Source organism: Meriones unguiculatus, chromosome 2 (assembly GCF_030254825.1).
Source record: "Meriones unguiculatus strain TT.TT164.6M chromosome 2, Bangor_MerUng_6.1, whole genome shotgun sequence".
NCBI lineage: Eukaryota > Metazoa > Chordata > Mammalia > Rodentia > Muridae > Meriones > Meriones unguiculatus.
Window position 1 is genome coordinate 141,174,694 of NC_083350.1, and position 15,994 is coordinate 141,190,687.

Genomic DNA, 15,994 nt, shown 5'->3' on the forward strand with positions numbered 1-15,994 from the left:
TCTCCTTAACCTACTTGACTCTGTTCCAGTGTCCTGCCAGACCCAGGTGTTTCCTACATCCATGACACACCAAAGCCACTCCCTGCAGGGGCTCCAGTCTCAGTCTAACCTCCCAGACTGCATCAGTCCAGACCTGCACCCACCCCAGCCACAGATGTTCTTACAGACCCTGGACAGTACCAAAATAGCCTGCTCTTCCTTGGCTAACATTTCAGCCTTTTGACCCCCTATAAGCTGTCCCAGAGTCAGCAGAAAGTAGCTAAAGATGATATCTTCGCCCAATATCTACTCATCAACCAAAGTTTGGAATGGTATGTTTCAGGCCCAGGACCAACCACTCCAGGTTCTTCCAACATTCGTGAGTCCCTATCTGCTGCTGGGCATGGCTAGCAACTCCACCTTCTACCCTGAACTTTCCAGGGCAGGGGTTTCCCCTCCTCCTCGCCATATAATCGGACATTTTGGGCTCTTACTTTCTCTCTCTCTCTCTCTCTCTCTCTCTCTCTCTCTCTCTCTCTCTCTGTGTGTGTGTGTGTGTGTGTGTGTGTCTTATGCCCTTGCATGGTGCCCAAGAGCTGCTTTCAAGGAACCTACATTTATATACTTTAACTTGCCTTACATGAGAATCAGCCCAACTTCTTTTTTTTTTTTAATTATAGAAAAAAGGAGGAATGTTAGTGTATAGGCAGCCTGCTTCTGGGTTGCCTAGTAACCTATGATGTCATCATGTGTCGCCCACCAGATGTGTGGTAGGTGAGGTTCAGCTGCACATGTACAAACTATAAAAGGACCAACAGGGCACTTTGCCTTTCTGTTACTATCCTCTCTTGCTCTCTCTGTCTCACTTTCTTTCCTGCCTCCTCTCCATGTCTCTCTCTTTCTTTTTCTTTTCAAACATTTTTTTAATAATTTACTTTTATTTTATACACATTGGTGTTTTGCATGCATGTATGTCTATGTGAGGGTGTCAGAAGCACTGAAACTGGAGTTACAGACAGGTGTGAACTGGCATGTGGGTGCTGGGAATTGAACTTGGGTGCTCTGGAAGAGTTGTCAGTGCTCTTAACCACTGAGCCATCTCTCCAGCCCTCTCCTTTTCTTCTTTATGTCTCCACCTCCATTCAATAAATCTCTGTCACATAATAATAATAATAAAATCCATATGGAAACCTAATACTATAGAAACTTCCTAATATATACACATACATACACATAAAAGAAGTTCAAATGGAGTTAACCTAAAACAGGAGGACAATACTTTTTCCAGGCACCATAGGCTATGAAATAAAATAACCCAGTGCCATGTATAGAGTATCATAACATTTTGAGGCATTGGTTAGTAAGACCCCCTGCAAAAAAATAAAAATAAAAAAATAAAAAAAATAAAGAAAATTACAGGCTATTGCCATTCCTCTTGCTTACCCTACAGAACTTAGTGGTAAGGCTTTATTGCTGAAGATACCACATACTGATTCATAGGACACAGAGAAATCAAGGTGGTATCAACATGGTATTCTCATTCTTACTAGCTAGCTTTATAGTGCTGTAAGGTTCTTGGCATTCTGCCAGACGTATAATCAACAGTCTTACCCAGCTGTGAATCTCATGATCTGAAGCAATAATTGCTATGGCAAGATATGTTCACTGGTACAATAATGACATAAATGTTATAGAAGTGACCTACTACTTTTGGATTGGAGTTATAGCCTGATTCCCAAGATGGCATTATTGGCACTAAGATACATTTTCACCCCAGGGCTGAGTTATAGAGCTTAAAACTCAGTATCTCATATTCCCATCTTCGTGAAATTATTTGGTTTTATCCCTCTATCCATCTTCCTTTCTACCTATAAACACACTAGTTACCCAGAATAAAATCCACCATGTGTTAACAAGAATCACTCATTATGGAAGAAGTTTTGAAGATCTGCATGATTTATTCCTCTTAATATTTTTCTTGGGTGTTCATACTGTTTGTTAAGATGATGACGAGGGAAAATTTTAAGAGTCATCTCTGTTGGGGTGCGTGGATGTGCTGTTCACAGACACGATTTTACCTACAATCTTCAGGAGCAGAAAGAGTCTAAAAACAATTTTTAAAGACACAGCTTTTAGTCAGATAAATAACAGCAAAAATATCAAAGTTAGGTCAGAAAGTGACTGTTGTAGCAGTAAGCCACATTTACACATGTGCTTTTAAGAAAGCCAAAAATTCTCAGCACACATGAAAGTCTATTCTCTCCACTTCCAGAGTCTAAATCTGAAACTACTCTAGCTGTCTTGTTTTCCATTCAGTGGGAGCCTGGATTTCAGTGGGGGTCTGGCACTTGGCTTCTGGATGGAAAACAAGGTTCCATTTCTCTCAGGAGCTGCTAGAGTGCTTTAGGGAGAGGCCCATGTACACTAGGCTAGGGTGTGGAAAGAAATTTCTACTGAATGTTATAGTTTAGCTTTTTTAGAATGCGATTGCTGGTGGCAATGGAAGCTCAGACATTCCAAAGCCCAGGTCAATATCAAAGGGTTACAGCTCTTGGTTAAATTGCTGTGCTAAGCACAGCAGAGGTGCAAAAGCCCATGCCTGGTGGGCTTGCAACTGAGATATAGGTTGATGAGGTCCAGGCCCAGCAGGCTGGAAGGCAGGCCTAGTGAGACAAAGCCCAGTGGGGGAATAAATAATGAATCTCAGGCAGCCATGGTGGAAAGCTGGAGGTATCAAGCAACACACAGCCAACCAGCACATTTATTTGAAATCAGGGATTTATCACCCTTGGGCAGTGGGAAGGGTTGAGGTGAATGTGTTTGATTCGCTAGGATCAGGGGTGCCAGAGATGCTTGATTTACATGTAGTGGTACAGTGCCTCATTTTCCATGCAGTAGCATGGTCCTATTGCAAGAAGTATAACACAGTACTTAATTATCCTATGGGTGGGAAAATTTCCATGTACGATAGAAGGTCATTGCTTAAGACTAAGATCCTTCGCAGGGTGGGTCATTTCTAAGAATTCTCAGATGCTTGCTGGACCAGTTTTCTTATCAGAAAGGGCTCTGACCTGTAATCTATGCTGAGGGCTGTGTGATGCTCCTTATAAGACCTGGGGTCACCCAGATCAGGGGAGACTTTTAGAACCCCACTGAGATAAGGAGGTCCACCATCATAGACCGAGCACAAACAAACGGCTATCTGGAGATTTTAGACTACAATCCAAACCAGCAAAGCTCCATACCACTGCACCAAGACCTTGGCCTCCACAGTCATATTCCTAGTCCCTCTTCTGCAATTGTCAGCTCACCTCATCTCATGAGGACACCTGCAATTACTTTTTTGATACTCTAGTCTAGTTTTTCATCTCCTGATCCTTACTTGAAGACCTTCTTTTGCATATAAGGTTATTTTCATAGGACCTATGAAAATGCCTCTGAGGAATCATTTTCTCCTTTCCAAAGGCTGAACTGCAGATGATCTGGAGGAACTGCTTTTTTCTACATGAACCTCAAACTTAGTCTACTCAGTGCTCATTGGTCCTCACATGAGCAATCTGGCTTTTATGTTTTTGCTTATAATGGATCTGGTTGAAAAGTTCTTTCCCAGTCAGTCCACTTTTCTAAATTCTGCTTTTCCCACATTTTCAGAAGCTCTAGTAGACACACTATTCATTATTTATCACATAATAAAACAAATTTTAGGAGATATTTTATTTGTGCACTTTGTCTTCCTAGATAGATTCCAAATTACTTGAGAACAGAGACTATCTTAATACATTTTTACCACAGGGACTAACCTATGATTCTACACAGTTTCTCTAAAAAACACTAAAAAGTTCTATTTTAGAGGTGTTACTAGGGTAAGAAACATTTGTGAAACACTAGCAGCTGGCCTTATGCTAGAAGAGGAACAGGCCAGCTGTTGGGTGCTTTACAAACACCTCCTATCCTGTGCAGGTTTTCAATGCATCATCATTCATTATTTATAATGGACCCGTTTCTTCTTTGATGAATGACTCCCTCTCCATCATAGGCCTGGCTTAGTATATTCTGCGTTTTAGCTAAGTAGATTGTTTTCTAGAAACCTGGATCTTGGCTGTCTAAAGAGGGAAGGCATGGGTGTGTCCAGAAGGAAAGGGGTGTAAAGTAGATGCTGTTGTGCTGAGTGCTTAACTGCAAGGCCTGCAGTGCTGGAGTCACTCTTACTCTCCCACCAAACTCCTCCTGTTGTTTATTCAAAGCTAAATTCTAGCATTTACTGTTACAGGACCCTGGTTGGGTTCAGAGAATGTGCTGCAAGCTGCAGATTCTTGGGAACAGGAAGGGTGTTTGCAGTAATTTTCAGTTATTCAGTTACTTCAATTTGCAGGGAAATTGATGACACTTCAATTTCCAATCAGGAAGCTGCAGACTGCAATGATCAGGTGGGAAGTCAGTCAAGTCAGCATCTGTGTTATCTGAGATGGTGTGCCAGAGCAACACACATGCATCCAGTATCCTAGACATACAGTGGAGAGGAGGAGGGGAGACCAGCAAGAGGCAGACATGCTCAATCTTAAAAATTTCAAAGAATAGGATGAACCTATTGTCTATGTAAGCATGAAAATAAAATTCATTTCCAGCCAGATGTGGGGACACACCTGTAATCCCAGTACTCAGGAAGCTGAGGTAGGAGGAGGGCCCTGTGAAGAAGAAAGTGTGTGTGTGTGTGTGTGTGTGTGTGTGTGTGTGTGTTTGAGAGAGAGAAAGAGAGAGAGTTACCTTTGTGTCTATAGGTGTAGGTGAGGAAAAGCACCATGAGTTCTTATAATTGAAACAGAGATGTACAGGACTATGCAGGGACTGGAAGATGTCTGATTCTTTTGAACAAGTGGCCTTTTCCTACTGTAATGGATACAAAATTTCCCTCCTGGAGCCGTCTAACACTTTCCCCATTGTCCAACACGTTTGTGTTCTCTACTGACAACCATTTTATGTGACAGTTCAGTGTGGAAAGAAATCTAGCAGTTATTCTGAAAAATTGTAGGAATCACCAACATGTTCTACAAAATGGGCTGTGTTTGTAGGGCTGAATTTTGAAAATGTTTGACATAGGAGCATAAACTGTAAGTTTAATGTCCATCAAATCTGGTAGATCATGATGCACTTACAGATGGCCTCAGCATGGACTAGGAGCCTGGTGCAAGCCTTGGATGGCTGGTGCAAAGCCTGGACCAGATGCTGGCTCGGGCTACATGGTGGCAAGGGCTAGGAGTCTCTTGGCATGGCAGAGGAGCAGGGACTCAAGAGACAGAAGTGCTGAGCTCAGTCCACCCAACATGTTTCCAGCAGGGCCTGGAAAATTTTCAAAGCAATTCACTAATTGTCTCTCCTGGATCAGAATGCTAATGACAGGAATCAATGGCAGACTTTCTTATGCCTGTGGTGATGATAGAGGCCTGGGTAGACATCCTGGGTGGCAGTGATTCACTGCCAGAAGCAAATCTAGAAGCTTATCATGTCTGGCAGAGGTCCAAATGTCTGTAATGGATCTCAGAGGCGACTGTCACACAGCCCTGTCATGTTCACCCCACGATGCACAAGAGTGAAGCCAGTGGGCATTCCACTAAACTGTCACATTCCACTCTCACCAACTCCATGGCTAGCAAGTAGAGGTCTAAGGCAAGCTACCACACTCAATAGTTGGTGGTCATGTCCATGCGGAACTTGAAGGTCCCAGAGTTCCTTGGTGGACGATGAGGCCAGGTTTCTGGAAGAAAGGAGGTTCCATGTCACCACTCTCCTCTACAGCCACTCCCCAAGGAGTTATGTGTTTCAGGCCATTTAGAGACCACCGGAAATTGGATTTGAGCCAAACTGGAGCATATCCGGGTACCTGTCCTCTCTACCAGGAGCAGCTTACTGATGGCTAACATAGCTCTTGCTGGGCCCAGTAGGACCCTCAGCTCATCTTGCAGGCACTACCTAAGTTTCTGATGGCATCATTGGAATCCATTGTTCAGAGTCTCCACACTGGATCCTTGACCCATGGAGACCTAATGACCATAGCAGAAAGGACGAGGAAGGTGAACTGGTAGTCCCTTCCCCACACATTACAACTACGGTGAAAACTTCAGTCTTGGAATTTGCACCATTACCAAAGACCAAGTAGTGGACATAGTTGTTTTTACAATGCTTCTGATCTGTCTTTGGTTTTAGACTGGAAAGCTATGAAAATGACCAACCAGCTGTGAACTTTCAATCTAGTTGGTATTTCAGACGATGTCTCTGAAGCAAGATAAAATATTTCCTGCAGTTGGTTTGCCGCTGCTGGTTTCTCACTAGGCTAAACCTGAGGATAAGTAACGTGACCTTACTATGGGTCATGTCAAATATCTGATTCTGAGTCTTCAGAGACCTTGACCCGGGTTTGGCAAATCTTTTCTGTAAAGGGTTTGTACGGTAAATATATTTGCTTTTTTGGCTGTCTGACAGCTGATGTATCTATTTGGCTTCACTATTGCAGCAGAAAAGTGGCCTCAGCTCTAACAGAGGCTGGCTGCAGCCTACCCAGTCCTGGTCTTTACCATCAACCTGAAGAGGGCATAGAGCTAATCCCTACAGTGATGAAAACAGAAGGGACCCAGGACAGGACTGGTGGGTGCCCTATGGAAGAGGGTGAGAGATGTATTATGAAGAAACACAGGGCATACCATGAGGTAAAAGTTCTGGGGGAGGGTTTAGTAATTATTGGTTACTTTTGTGTCTTTGTGACATAACAGCCAACAGAAACAACTAAAGCTGTTAGGGGAGGAAGGATTTATTTTTGCTCACTGTTTCAAAGAGTTCATTTCATTGTGGTTGGAAGGGCATGGTGGGGCTTCAGTGAGCTTCCTTAGAGTCTTCTGTAGGGTTCTCATCCTGCCTGGGGGCTGCCTCCCAGCAGCCCACGAAGACAGGAGGGGCAGGAGACTAGAAGCGTGCCTGGAATGGCCAGCCAGAACTGTACAGGGATCACACACCCCAGGAACAGCTGATGGCTAGTTCAACTTTACTCCCAGAGAACAAAGAATATATACCCCTAGGGAGGTGGCTGGGGGGCTCCAAGAATAGGTATACACAATTAGTTGAAACTAAGCACTGAAAGGATGCTTGATTTGCTTTCTACAGCACACTGTATAAAGCAAAGAGTAGAAAGTCAATGCAGGGAGGGGAGAACCAGCAGAGAGCTGTGTCAGAGGCCAGATATCAAGAGTGGGCTCTCAAGCACAAGCCTGGTTACCTGCAGGGTGGGTCTGTCTCAACTTGCCAGCTCCTTTGTCTAAACGTATAAAGTAACGTGTTTATCTAAAGACACTCTCCAGATGAAGTCAGGCAGAAAGCAGGGGGCCCCACCGAGGGAAGGGAGTTCTGCCTTTAGCTCATAATGGCTATCTGGTCCATGCAAGAACTGCAACCTCAACCAGCAGGGAACCTCAACACTCTTGTAGTCAGTACATGTCATATGTAAAGATCTTGCTTTGACTAACCTGCTAAGCTCTGAAACACAGCCTTGGTGGCTGGTGTTTATGACTGTGCCCATAGCAGTTTCTCCACCACCCAGGACGATGAGTCTCCCTATCTGGTGGTAGGCACTAGAAGGATGGTGTCAGATTGCCTTGAAAGATGATCTGCCCATTAATGTAAGTATCCTGTGAGACAGGCTCCTGAAGAACTGTGGAAAACATTGCACATCAAGAGCAGGCACTGGTCATTCTGGAAAGCTGAATAATGGCTTAGCTCATTCTGATGTTGAGAGCTAACCACCTCCATCCCTCCGGAGTTAGCTCATTCTGACACAAGCCTACCATCTAGTTAGACAGATTGTCTATACAATTTTTTGATTGTTTATAAATTTAACAGCAGAAACCGGCTTATTTTATCTATGTGGTGAATGGGGCAAGTATGAACCAGTGGAGGAAAAATTGACATGATCGAAAACACTGTAGAAGATGAACAACTCTCTGGGATTCATGAAAAATAGATGCTATCCTGGTTAGTGTTTGTCAATATGACACAAACTAGAGTCACCTCCATCATATTGGCCTGTAGAACATTTTTATTTATTAATAATTAACATGAGAGAGCCCAGAGCAATGTGGGCAGTGCCATCCATGGACAGTTGCTCCTGGGTTGTATAAGGAAGTAGACTGAGAAATCAATGACAAGACTTTCCTTGGGAGATGCTACATGCACATCTACTCATTCCAGTTGGTGAGTGAGAAGTCCAAATTCAACATTAGAGACATTATTGTTGTCCTGGGTACACGTTTAGACAAAGGAGCTGGCAAGTTGAGACAGACCCACCCTGCGGGTAACCAGGCTTGTGCTTGAGAGATACCATTGCCTGGCAGCCCACCCAGGTGGCGCCTAGTTCTCCACCCAGATAGCTCCTAGCTTGTGACCAAAGTCATGTAGCCTTGCTTCTAAGAAAAACTACAAGATGTGCTACTTGCTCCCTAGCAACAGCCAAATCAGCACGTAACAGGACATTCCAGGTGTTGCTCGTGATCAAATATCCTCCAGATGGCCGGGCCAGGATCGATCATGGTCTTGGCACCTAAAGTAAACCAATCATTTCAAAAGTCAATTTCCCTTACCTAATCATGTTTCCAAGGCTTGGAAACTACCTGCTTGTGGTTTTGCCCTTTAAAAACCTTGTTCCCCTAGACCTCAGGGCTGTATTCCTCTCCTGTTTTAACAGGGAGCTTGTGACCCTGGCTCAAGCTTGTATCGAATAAACACTTATGTGTTTTGCAGCAGACTTGATTCCCAGTGGTCTTTTGGGGTCTTGTGATCTAGGCACAACAGTGAGTCCAGTATAGACCAAAGTACAGATACCATCAAAGTCTAACTTGGTGAACCGAGTTTTACTGGGTTACTTACAGGTGTATGGGTGAGGGAAAAATTACAGGAGCAGAAATGACTTAAAGACAGCTGCATCACCAAGGCCCACCCAAGAATGGGTGACAGCTCACAAAAACTGGGAACCTGGAGCACACTGCACAGCCTGAAGGCAGCTCAACAGCTTGGAGGGTATCCCTTCTAAGTGATTCACATGTTCTTTTCTTTCTTTCTTTTTCTTTCTTTCTTTCTTTCTTTCTTTCTTTCTCTCTCATACTTTTTGAACTTTTCTTAATTATACTTTATTCACTTTGTATCCCCCCATAAGCCCCTCCCTCCTCCCCTCCTAATCTCACCTTCCCTCCCCCTTCTTCATGCATGCCCCTCCCCAAGTCCACTGATAGGGGAGGTCCCCCTCTCCTTCCTTCTGATCTTAGTCTATCAGATCTCATCAGGAGTGGCTGCATTGTCATCTTCTGTGGCCTGGTAAGGCTGTTCCCCCCTCAGGGGGAGGTGATCAAAGAGCAGGCCAATCAGTTTATGTCAGAGGCAGTCCCTGTTCCCATTGGTATGGAACCCACTTGGACACTGAACTGCCATGTGCTACATCTGTGCAGGGGTTCTAGGTTCTCTCCATGCATGGTACTTGGTTGGAGTATGAGTCTCTGGAAAGACCCCTGTGCTCAAATTTTCTGGGTCTGTTGCTCCCCTTGTGGAGTTCCTGTCCCCTCCAGATCTTACTATTTCCCACTTCTTTCATAAGATTCCATGCACTCTGCCCAACAGTTGGCCGTAAGTCTCAGAATCTGCTTTGACAGTCTTCAGGGCAGAGCCTTTCAGAGGCCCTCTGTGGCAGGTTCCTAACTTGTTTCCTGTTTTCTTCTTTCTTTCTTTCTTTCTTTCTTTCTTTCTTTCTTCCTTCCTTCCTTCCTTCCTTCCTTCCTTCCTTCCTTCCTTTCTTTCTTTCTTTCTTTCTTTCTTTCTTTCTTTCTTTCCTTTTTCTCTCTCTTTCTTTCTTCCTATTTTTCCTCTCATTGAAAATAGATTCTTTGCTCATACAATATATCCTGATTATAGTTTCATTTCCCTATATTCCTCCCAGTTCCTCTCCATCTCTCCAACCCTCCAGATTCATTACCTTTTTGTTTCTCATTAGAAAAGACTAGGCTTCTAAGAGATAATAACCAAACATGACAAAATAAATAAATAAAATAAAGTAAAACCCATTGCATTGAGGCTGTACAAAGCAATCTAGCAGAAGGAAAGCACCCAAGAGCAGCCACAAGATTCATACACTTAGGAATCCCATAAAGAGACTAAGCTAAAAGCTGTAATATATATGCAGAGGACAGCTCATGCCTTCTGCTTGCTGCTTCAATTTCTGTGAGATAATATGTGCCTTGCTTAGTTGATTCAGAGTGCTTTGTTCTCTCGGTGTCCGGTGTCCTCCATCCTCTTGGTCTCTTACACTCCTTCTGCCTTCTCTTCTGCTGGATTCCCTGAGCCCTGAGGGGAGGGATTTGATGGAGACATCCCATTTATATTCTCTCTTGAATGCCTGACTGTGGGTCTCTGCATCTGTTCCCATCTGCTTCCAGAGGAAGTGTCTCTGATGATGGCTGGATAAAGCACTGATATATGAGTATTGTAGAATATCAGTAGGTGACTCAGGTGTTATAAACCTCTTCCAGGCACTTGGCTGCTCTGTGCTTCTTTCCAGCAGCTGGCCTGGTCTCAAAGTCCTCTTTGCAGCTTGTCTTGTCTGGGAATGACTTTCGGCAGCATTTGCTGTTTACTCTTGGAAGGGAGTGAACCTGATCAGTTTTAGGAACTTCCTGAAGTTATTTTGAGTTGTTTACCTTCTGGCTTAAGAAACTACTCTTAAGGATTAAATGATCTCAGAAGAGACAGCTACAGAACACATGGGGAACAAGCTGGTAAGCAGCATTCTTTTAGCTCCTGCCTTGGCTTCCATTGGTTGTCACTTTTCTGCTTTCTAACCCACTGCTTCCATTTAGTTCTGTCTGCTGGAATGTTAACTGATCAACATTGTTGCTGCTTGCTCTTATATGTGTCTTCTGTAGGTAACTACAGTTGCAGTGTGTTCATGAGTGCAATGGGTACGTCATTCCCACAAGACAGTCTCCCACAGCACTCCCCTCTACTTTCTGGCTCTTCTATTCTTTCTGCTAAGTCTTCCTTGCTGTTGTTGGTGCTAAACACATTAACAGTCACTTATTCTGGGCAAGCTGACCAGTACTGAGTCCACATTAACTGCTACTTATTGCAGAAAGAGCCTTCTTTGGCCAATGTTTAGAGCTGCACTACTGATACAAACATAAATATTTAGAAGGCAGTTTGACAAAATGTCCATTTAGCAAAACAACATTAATAGGTTCCCTCCTGGGGCTTATGACTTCCTGAGTCCAAGAGCTTGTGACTACATTTGCAGTATCAGTTATGAATTTTGATTAGAATTCGATTAACCCCATCATATTCATGCCACTTTTGTTCCAGGGAGCATGTCTTGTCTGACAGGTTGGTATTGTGGCATTTAGTATTCACTGCTGGCTAAGATGTCTTTGCTATCTCAGTGGCCTGCATAGCACCTTCCAGCACTATGAAAGCTAGCTGGAAAGGAGGACATTTTCAGGTCACTTTCAGCTTGATTATTTTTATGTTCTGCAGCCAAGGGTGTGGTATCTTCAGCAATAAAGTGCAACAGTCTATTTATGGTAGGAAACACACCCAGCTCTTTTGTTTCTTTACTTGGGTGCTAGGGATTTGAGCTCAGGTCTTAATATTTACATAGCAAAAGCTCTTACCCACTGAGTGGTCTCCCCAGCCTCTGGATAATCTATGTAAGTTTCATGGCTTTGTAGAATAGTATTAAGAAGAAAACACCAACATTTTCTTTTATCAGTGCCTCTTATTTTGCAGTTAATCAACAGTGCTTCTCATGAGGGTTTCCCACAGGACTTCACCCTCCCCAGGTCTCACCATAAGTGGCTCTTTGGGATCACTCAGATTACTGGCAAACCTCTGAGGTCAAGAGCTATTGCATTAATTGCAATAATTATGATATCTTTGTTACTCTGATTTTCCCTCTTGGCATTAGTCATTATAACTAATATTCCTATCACACTTGATGTAACCTCTGTCAGTTCTTGGAATAACATTTGTGCAGCACTGTATTTTACCAAAAATGAGCAAAGCTGGCTGCAGAGAGCATTTATTACGATGTCACTAAGGTGAGTCAGTCACTTGTCAGGTACTTACTGAATGCCCCAAATAAAACTATTCTGGGCAGTCAATGTTGTACAAATACAGAACTCACAGATTTAAACATGCAACCAACCTCGGCTGACCGAGCAACAGCATAAGAATGTCATCGTAAAGTTTCTGATGACAGGCAACAGCAGTAGTAATTTTTGTTGGCATTTATTTTTGTGTGCTTAGGATCAAATGCAGGGCTCTGCATATCCTAAGAAACCATTCTCTACCATTGAGATGGTGTGATTTTAAAATTATTATTATTTTAAATTATGTGCATGTTCACACATGTATGCAGGATGCCTGTGGGAGTCAGAAGCATTAGACTCCTCTGGAGCTGGAGAGACAGGTGGTTGTGAACCTGGTGTGGGTGCTGAGAAATGGGCTTGGGTCCCCTACAAGAGCAGTATACTTTCTTAACTGCTGAGCCCACTGCTATAATTTGTAAAGATGGATCTCTGAGAGTTTTTGGAGCTGTCAAAAAGGACTTTGGGGAAAACAAGTGCATTTTGAAAGGAGAAGGGAGAGTTTTCAACTAAGGCTGGAACCCATTCATCTCTTCTTAAGGAACAGTCAATATCTTCAAAAGTACTGTAGTGAGATGGTGTCTGAGGGGCAGGGGAGGGCCCTAGAATGCTGTGTGTTCACCTGGGCTCTGCCAGGATGTCATGAGGGGAGCTTGGCACAAGCAGAATGGCCTGATGTGGCAAAAGTCAGTCTGAAATGTTGAGACACTCTATTTGTTAGAGGCTAAGTGTTTCTTCATTATTACTCCTTCAGTCTGTGTATTGATTGAGGCCTATGTGCAGCAATTCATGTAGAAATAAAAAAATCCTGTTATGAGTCCATATCTAGAATTTTAAAAAGTAAGTTTAAAGTTTGCAATAATTGAACCAGATTTTCCTCCAATGTCTATCCTTCCTTCCTTCCTTTGGATGCCCTCAGTGGTCTTAACTCCTAGACCCACACATCCTCTTCCCTCAGACTCCCAAGTAGATGAGACTGCATGCATGTGCCATGGTGTTCAGCCTTAAAATGTCTTGGTAAACACATTTTCTTAATTCAGTCAAGTTTTTTTTTTAACTCAGATTTTGTCTTCATAATGTTTTATATTATAAAAACACGTGCAACATTGTTGGAGACACACTGAAAACAAATCCTATGACCAACTCCCAAACACAACCATTTAAGTTCCCTGTCTTTCTAGTCATGTCACAAATATATGTCTATTTAACTCACTTTCAATGGTACAAGTATTGCATGTTAGCCAAGATACTGTAAAAATAGAGACGGAGTTTGTAATTTTAAGATTTGCATCTTTGTGTAGATGTATATAACTTAATTGTCTCTCTATGTTTAGTTGCTGTCCATTTTCCCCTGTTGTGATTAGAGATGTCATCTGGGATGCTACGGCCATTCTGCTGGTCAGATAGGTTTTACATGGACCAGCAGTATGACATATGACAGCATGTCCACATATGACAGTTATGTATATGTAAATGTATGTGTGTTCATATGCTTGCATTCTTGGTGCATACCTATTAGCTCTGCGGAAGGCCCTAGTGGGGTCTGAGGTCATTGCAGCTCCCAGATTAGTCACTCTTGCTGCAGGAAGCCTCTTTGCCTTTGGTGTGCTCTACAAATACCACTCTCCTGTTTTGTTTTGAGATGGATTCTCTTTGTAGCTCCGGCTGGCCTGGGACTCACTGCATAGTCAATGCTAGCCTCGACTTTGTGGTATCTTCTGCCCCCCAACTGCTGGGATTACGGGGGGGGGCAACCCTGCTGACTTACTGTCAGTCACGTTAACCTGTGCTGTTATATGAAAAGGGCTGGTATGCTTTGCAGTGATGCAGCAGTGGCCTCCAGCTCTGTGCTGGTTATTAACCTAAGACGTTTTCATAACTGAAGCTTAGTTCATTCTTGCTGTTAGTATGTGAGCAGCTGCCACTTTGGGTACGTAGAGGTCAGAAGACAACTTTAAAGAGTCGCTTCTCTGCCTCTATCTTGATGTGGGCTCTGGGCATTACTGTCAGGCCATCCGGCTTCAGCAGCATGCAGTTTTACATGCCCAGCCATCTCTCTGGGCCTGATTTTAGTTAATAGTACATGTACCTAATAAGATGCTGAAACTGGGTTTGGGGCTCACATCCTGCAAGCTCAGCTGCTGGGAACACTGAGGCAGGAGGATAGTTTCCTAGTTTTAAAAAGAGCTGAGGACGTAGCTCAGTCACAGAATACTTATGTAGCAGCAGCAGGCTCTTAGGGTCCATCCCAGTGCCACAAGCAAAGAGACAAACAAAGAGAAACAAAACTCTAAGGACGACATAGAAAAGCATAGGGTGGTTAGTGAACCCCCTGTGACTGCTTGCCTCCTCTCCACAACCTTGGCAATTACCTAGCTTGCACATCTCCATGCTCACAGGTGTGCACAGGAACCTTGCAGAGACTGGAGGGAAAGCCCAACAGGATGCTGTAGGTGGCCAGCCTCACACACACTCCTGGCTTTCACACACTGAATTGCATTTTGTTTCCATCCAGTGATGTGTACTGATGACAGTGCAGAGTGACCTCATTGTTTTCAGTGGTGTTTTACAGTAACTACTTCTTGCTGATGGATTTTTTTTCTTTGTTCCCAGTCTCCTATTATAAACCAACAGGTACCCTACCCCGACTGAATTTAAATATGGTGTAAATGTCACACAGGATATCGACTGGAAAACAGTGTATGCATATAAAATTAACATCAGTGTTATTAAATTCCCTTCCAGAATGCCAGGTGTGATGGCACAGGCCTGAAATCCCAACGCTAGGGGACCAAGTTGGATGATGAGTTGGACTGAGGCAGGGGGATTACCAGCAGTCAAGATTAGCTTGGGATAAAGGGAGACTCTGTTTTAAACAACAATGGCAAACATAAAAATAAAAGTAAGTATCTCTTTCAGTGGTTTGCAATTTTTGTTCGACCAACAATGAGTATGAGAGTTTTCCTCAAACCTGGACTAATTTGATACATCTTTTATCAGCTGTAAGATGAGAAATACATTGGATTTTAAGCTTTGAACATTCTAAATCAAGATTCTTTCTGTAAACAGTTTGTGAACAGGCTGAGATCCTAGTAGATAGCAAGGAAGCCAAGACATGTGTCTGATTCTTTGCTCCAAAGCATTACGAAGAAGAGGATTTTAGTAACAGCAACAACGACTTTAAGGACACTCCTCTCCGGGGAGTCTTACCAAATGCTTTGGATTCGCTGCTTCTGGGTAGCATGAGGAGCTATGCTCTGGTAGCATGCTGCGTGTACTTAGGGAACCTCAACGGAAGCGGACCTGTGCTGTAAGCACGGAATCGAGTCTCCTTTAAGGAGGGGTGGGTATCTTTTTGTTTTGTTTTGTTTTGTTTTGATATGACAACATCTCATGTAGCTAAGCCCAGGCTAATTTTGAGTTCCTGATCCTCCTGTCTCCATCTCCCGATTGCCTGGATCAGTTATTTACTTTTTTTTTTTTTTTTTTTTTATGAAAATGATAGAAATGAGAGTACATGGCACAGGGTATGCTCTGTCCGCACACTATTAAGCCCCCCCCCATCCATTATTTTATTTTTAAGAACCCACAAGCAAGAACAGAACTATGCACGTTTGCGCATGGATCCTCAAATCAGGCCATCGAATGTTCGCCAGGGGACCTTGAGTCACACAGGAGAAAAGCCAGAGAAAAACAGACACCCTCATCTTAGGGAGAGGAGGGATCCGACAGCCCCCTACCCTTGTAACATATAAGAAAATATACCCCTCCCCTCTCCAGGCCCCGTTGGACCCTGGTGTCTTTTGCAGAGGTTTGCGTGTTAAAAAAAAAAAAGTGAGGAGCAAGGAAGA